Genomic DNA, 6,808 nt, shown 5'->3' with positions numbered 1-6,808 from the left:
CGCGACCAGAAAGCCACCGGGGCCCGCTCGCGCGCCTCTGAGAGGCTGTCCGCGCGCGCGCGTGTGTGCGTGAGTGTGGATTTGCCGGGACTGGAGCTGGAAAGTTCAAACTAAACGTGTTGCTCTCTCCGGGTGCCGAGGCCGCGGCGGAGGCTGCCCAACTTCCCCGGGCCAAGTGAGTGGCGTTGCCCAGCGCCTTTGGCGAGGCGGCGGCCGCTCGGCCCTGCGCCCGGGCGCGGCGGCGGCGACGGCGGCTCCGCTCACCCCGGGAGGGAGCCCGCGGCCAGGGCTGGACGCTCGCCCCGCCACCTCCACCGACTCTCTCTCTCCTCAGCCTCTGCGCCTGGCACCGCAGCAAGGTACGTGGCGCTTCCCGGCGCGGCTTTTCCCCTAGCACACCCCGCGCGGATTTTTAGCTGCCTAGATTTCTCCCCTTCCCCGAGTGGTCATCATTTGTCAAACTTTACCTCCACCTCGCACATGCCGGCGGCTGCTGCAGCCGCTCTCCCTGGCAGCGTGGGCTCCGCTCGCTGGTGGGAACCGAGTCGGGGGTGGGGTGGGGCGGGGGGGCAGCATCTGCTGGCAGCGGTGGTTCCCATCTGGATTAAGATCGTATTTCGGAATAACTCGCAGGTCTTACCTTCCGGGGGTGTCCTTCTTTATGACGTTCCCTGTGATGCTGGTAATGGTTTTCCTTGCTCCTTCTGCACGGAAGGACGTACAAGTTTACAAGAGAAGGTACATGAAAAGCAGGTGAAGTTTGCAGCCACTTGACTCCAAGAGAGGAGTAACCCTTTCTTTGCAGTAGCAGCTATGGTTTTGAAGCAGCGGTGGCGCCGGCAGCGGCAGCGGTGACAGCGATGACAGCGGTGACAGCGGCCTGGCCGGTGGTGGCAGCTGCACGTTGTCCCGTCTGTGACTGGGAGAAGGAGGAAAAGTGGGGCTGCCTCGTCGGAGAGCGCAACTCGGGAGCTGCCTGCAAAGACGCTGCGGGGGAAAATGCTAAGGGCTCCCTGATCCTTGGTAAATCGTGTTTGGAGAGGCATGATTTCCTTTTGTGATATTTATGTGCTTAATAACAGGCATGCTTAAAAATCTCTTTAAAACTTTTTTGCATACGATTTCCATTTCTAGATTAGGTGAACGACTCTAAAACCTCTCAGATCAATGCCAAAATCAGTTAAGATCGGAGCGGTGTGCAAACCTGCAATGAATTGCCCAGTGCCTTGTTGTTTGTAATGTACCACCTACTGGGAAACGTGTCCTCCGTGCCGTACTATTTTAGTAATGGTTATAGGTTCATTCTTATTATTTTTTCTTACAGTGAAATAGGAAGTTTTTAGTGAAACAAAAATTTACAAGTCATAGTAAGTTTTCAAGCAACGTGCTTGAGCCTTTTGAAGCCACCTGCTGAATTAGTTCATGTTACTTTTCAGAGGTTACCACTTTGGTGCAGGAGATGTAGACATTCCAGCAGATGGAGCAGTGGAAAACTATTCGAGAACCTGCATAACACTCATTTATCTCGATGTAATCACAATGAGGCCAAATAAATGTGTATGGAGCTCACTTTAGGGGAGACGCTGGTTTTACTGTCATATTTGAAAAAAATTTTGTGTCATCTGAAATATGATTGGATTGTATCTGTGGAAATTTCAATTCTTTAAGCTTTTTTTCATTCATTAAGCATTTGAAAATAGTTTTTGTGCATATTAGAGTACAGTATGATTCATTCATGTCAGAAATGTCAACTGGTCCTTTGGTTATATATTGTGGTGACTCACAAAGCCATGAAAAACAATGCATTCTGCCATAATAAAACTCTAATTATTGTGTTATAGTTTTAAAAAGCATAAAAACTTGCATTTGAAAGTAAGCAAACATCATTTTGAATACTTGTTAGTATCCTGAATGCACCTGAATTTGTGTTTTGCAAAGTTAAGATAGCTAAATATACTTATTTCTTCAAATAATTTACTGCAGCTTAAATTTAAGGACAAAAGCTTATACAACTTTTTGGTCATTCTTGTGAATTGATGTTTCTTCTTCAAAATTTCATGAAATTTACATCTGGTGTGATCTGGTCACATTCACTTTGCCTTTAGAAACAGAGGCAAAATTCTTCAAAAGTCACTTTTAAAAATTCTTACATTGATATATTATGGTAACAATAATAACATGATGAGAGAATCTGCCTTCCTCTAAAAATTTTAAAACTTTGCAATCAGTCATTCATCTGAAAAAATAGCTTTAAAGTGGACAGAGACAAATGGGCTGCCCATTTCACAGACAGAAGGGCAAAGACTTAGGCTTCTGTATTGTTGCACTGTTTCAGGAAAGAACTGCTTCTCGAATGTAATCTGTTCATCTCCCATCTCTTGCTTCTTTCATTGTGTTTTATCATAGATTTTACCGTGGCAGAGAACTGAGCTTAACTAGTTTGAAAAAAATCCTATTAGGTCTTACTTTAATGTCATTATTTAGCAATTTAAAAGTTACAGCCATACAGCAAACATTTTAAGGAATTTAGAGAGAGACATGATGCATTGAAAAATGTAGCACTAGCAATCCTTTGAATTCAACATGCTTTACACTGAGGGCACATGTTTATAAAATATATGTGACTGTTTTCTAAATCTTCAGATAACGTCTGTAGCAAAGTACTTACTTTTGCATTGTGAAACTGTATTTCTTTCACATTCGCATAATATCCAAGAAGGCTTGGAACTCCCAGTGTTATAAAATAGTATAACTACCTTTCTGAAGGAACTAATTTTATCCCGCCTGTTGCCACACAGATTAAGTGATTATAGATTTTTCTAAATTTATTCCATTCTAAATGTATGCCCCTTTACACAGGCAAGAACAAAAGGGTTTCAGTGTAAGATGCTGAAAGTTTTATGCCATTTTTAAATGTTTAAAAATATGAAAACCAGACATTTACTATTTTATCATCCCTATTAAATGTGTTAAATTCCTCCACTGTAACTCTTATTGACAGTTTAAAAATCAGCTAAAGCAATGTTAATGTGGTAAAATAGGTTAGAAGTAGGTATATTATGGTCATTGCTCGTGTGATATATATCTTCAGAGAAAAGTGGGTGCCTTGTAACTTTTTCTGTAAACTCAATATAAATGAAATGTTGATAAGATTGACATAATTTTGACATAACTTTGACTTAATATATTTCTACATGTTTTGAGACTTTAAAAATATAATCACTAAATACTCTTTGTACAATACTGAGCTTCTTCAGTTAAGTTTATTGGACTGATACAATCATGTAATACGCTACTGAAGTTGAGTTCAAGTTTATGGAGGGAAATATTGTATACATACATACATACATACGTATATACATACACATAAGGGTAATCAGTTTTCACTGGGAATCTTGGTAATGGGAGTGGCAATGTGCATACTGAAGAATTTTGGAAAATAGTCTAATCATCAACTTTAAATTCTCATTTTAAAAATGTAATCAAAAATAGATACCTGTTAAATAGAGGATCTGTATTTAACCTAACCCTCATGATAATAGTTGAAGCTTGGCATTCACCAAGGGTTTGCACTTGTTATTACAGTAATTTTAATGCACTTTCTGCTTATTTGTATTTTCATTCCATCTCCTTAGGACATTGTTCTAATAGAGCTATAATATAGCTCTATTAGGTAGTTTTCTTCCAGCACCATGAAATATAGCCACTGGGTTCAGACTTAAATATAAAACCGCAATTACATTTGCACCAACCTAATATTTCAACTGAATTAAGCTTTTGAAACTCATATAGAGGGATTGAGAGATTATGCAGAAGCAGAGATTTTGTTTTTTTCTCCATTAAGTTATCTTCTAGGAGTTAACATGGGTTTATCAGTCAGTGAAGATCAAGCAAAAGATGAAACCTTTTATTCTTTAGTTTCTGTCTTGTCACCTGCCTGTTTGGTTTCTCTTATAGTGTAAAGTATGACTGAGCATGACTTTCACTTATAATTTATAAAAAAGGAATATATATTTGGAACTTGGGTGTTTTATTGGGAGGCACCATTTGTTTTTAATAAGAAGGAAAAGTTTTTAGCACTATATATAAGGAAAAAAATCATACTATAAAAAATTTATTCTAGATGAGTAAAAGAGTGAAAAATGTATCTTGGGATATAAATTTCAGCAGAAATTATGAGGATGCAAGATTTATCCTAAATAATATTTCCAACTTTGAGTATTACTGTAATTTAATTTTTATATGTTAATGTTGTATTGGATACAAACACCTTTACCTTTAACTCTCTTTAATTACCACTTCTTTGTATAAAAGGCTACAAAGAATATAGCTTAATTATATATGTATAATATGATTGTTTTATGGCATATGGTATCTGATACATATCTCATGAAACATATTTTTAACATGAGTACAGTTTTGCTCATACAGTATTCAGGGATAGATTTTATTTCACTGAACGTCCCGAATTTTTTTTGAAGCCCCAGAGTCCTCAAATAATTTTCTGTATGTTACTGTATAGGACAGTTCTGCCATGTAGCTTTAGAGATATTTAGTCATAGAAATATAATTGGATAAGCTGCCCTACTATTCACCTAATTACCATGAAACTTGTGATAACCTCTAAATATAATATGTTATATAAACTGTTTATGTTGTTACCAAGGGATTAAAACCATGGGACAAGACAAATATAGTCATTCTTTATAGTGGTCAAAAACTATCTTTCATGTTTTAAAGGGCCTATTTTTAGAACTTACTATGGGAAAAGGTGGATGGATCAAAAGTGGATATCAAGTGAATGAAAAATTATTTACGAGAATCACACTTACTAATTATTATAATAAGCATACCTTTCTAATTATTGTTTTCCAAAGGTAGGAGATTGGAGAGGCATAATTAAAGGTACCTAATATTATTAGAATAAGACAGTTGTCTAACTAGTATTTTCATTCTGATAGGAATATGTTTCATGATTTTGATTATTTCACAGCACCCCTAACACATAGATTTATACTGTGTTTTCCAATATGAGTATCTTAAAGTTTTTGAAATGTATGATTAATTATAATTATCAGAACTCTGTGTCTAAACTAAGGGCAACTAGCGATAGAATACTGTTGGCAAATTGAGAGGTTGAATAATGGTGTTGCAAAAGTTTAAATTGATGTTATTTCCTATATACCCCTAAATCAGTGTTATTAATACTTTGCTAGTACTTTTATTATGAATATAAATTATATTAGATTCTTACTCAACTTTCCATGCTTAAATTACAGTATGTTCAAGAACTTGCTTTAGTAATAAATATTGATAATTATTGTATGACAGGGATCTTTGCTGGTAACATTAGATTTAGAACATTGTTATGCAAAACAGACAATAAAACAATCTCTGCTGTGGATCTATAGAATTTACTAAATGAGTGCCCATGGGCATGTGAGAACAAAGAGTGTCCATATGTCAGCCTCAATTATATGATAGAGGGAGGAAAGTGAGGAGATACCTTTCCATGAATGTCTTCCCTCCAGTTTATACCACCAGTTTTCTAAATAAACTTTATTTTAACATTTTTTTAAACCTGGACACTTTTAATGAGAACTAGTCATAGTCACAAATATCAGTGCATTAATGGATTACATCAGTACTTAATATTTTTTCATCTTATAGCTCAATCCATCATTCATTAAGCAGAAAGATTTATTCACATTACCTTTTTTAAATACTTCAGCAGCTATATGGTAGGCTGATTTTTAATAGTTGTCTATTAAAAATAAAATTAAACAAAATAAGAAAGAAACTAAGAATAAGCTGTTGATGTAGTTTTTAGAATTTAATTTTGTTATTTAGAAGATAAGTATTTATAGGTTTGTTTTGATTGTATATAAAATGAACAGCAGCAAGAATAAATAATCCCGTATTTCAACCAACATGTCAACTAGAAATGACAAATTGGCTTTCTTGTGTATATGTGTGTGTGTGTGTTTGAATTTTGTGTTAATTAATATGTACTATCAGTAGAATAGAATATTCTGAGAAGATAATGGTATCTTGTTGAACATAGATTTAAAGGTTAAGCAGTTGTTATTGAAAAATAAACATGCCAATTTACTTTCCACCTCTAAGCTTTTTTCCTGAAGTATATTTACCTAAATTTGAACAGCATCTATAATATTGATAAAAATTTTTTAAACATAAATGTCAAATTAAGTGCTCAATAAATATTAAGATCTATCTTTGATCTCTTCTTATTATGAAATAAAAATCAGTACACTGATCTCTTTCTTTTAATAACAAATAGATGCAAGATAGTCTAAGAGGTTAACAACCAGAAAATATTTGTTTTGTGATGGGATGTTCATACTTTCTTTTTCTCATTGTCTTACATATTTATTTAATTTCATGTAGCATATAACAATTCCTTATGAAAAAATAATTTTTTTGATAAAATTAAATACATTAAAGTGTCTTCAGTTCTTAAGTGTGTTGCCTATAGATTTGAGTTTCAAAAGTATTAAATTTATATTTTGCATGTGTCATTATTTATATTGTAGGTTTTTTCCCAAATACAGGTCCCCTTGTATTATCATTGTGAAGTTTTTTATTCATACTTTTTACATTAATACTTTTCCATACAACTTAATTATTTTGCTTTTTATATTCAGAGCAGAGTTGACAATATTGCAGTTATTGCCAACTTTATTTTATTTTGATTTAAAATATGTTAAACTCACAAAGTATTAACACTCATAATATATATTTTTCTAAAATTATCCATATGAGTCAAATTTGTTAGTGATTTCTTCAA

The 6,808-nt window shown here is 35.2% G+C and overlaps 1 long non-coding RNA gene across 1 annotated transcript in view; it reads left to right on the top strand.

Annotated features, from left to right (window-relative positions):
* The first annotated feature begins 247 nt into the window (after positions 1 to 247).
* LOC103884815 overlaps positions 248 to 6,808 on the top strand; it is a 93,267-nt gene continuing 86,706 nt past the window's right edge. The window contains exon 1 of the long non-coding RNA XR_002522319.2: positions 248 to 359. This is a non-coding gene — a long non-coding RNA (uncharacterized LOC103884815). The remainder of the gene's footprint in view (positions 360 to 6,808) is intronic.

Source organism: Papio anubis, chromosome 3 (genome assembly GCF_008728515.1).
Source record: "Papio anubis isolate 15944 chromosome 3, Panubis1.0, whole genome shotgun sequence".
Classification (NCBI taxonomy): domain Eukaryota; kingdom Metazoa; phylum Chordata; class Mammalia; order Primates; family Cercopithecidae; genus Papio; species Papio anubis.
This window is presented reverse-complemented; position numbering and strand designations above follow the sequence as displayed.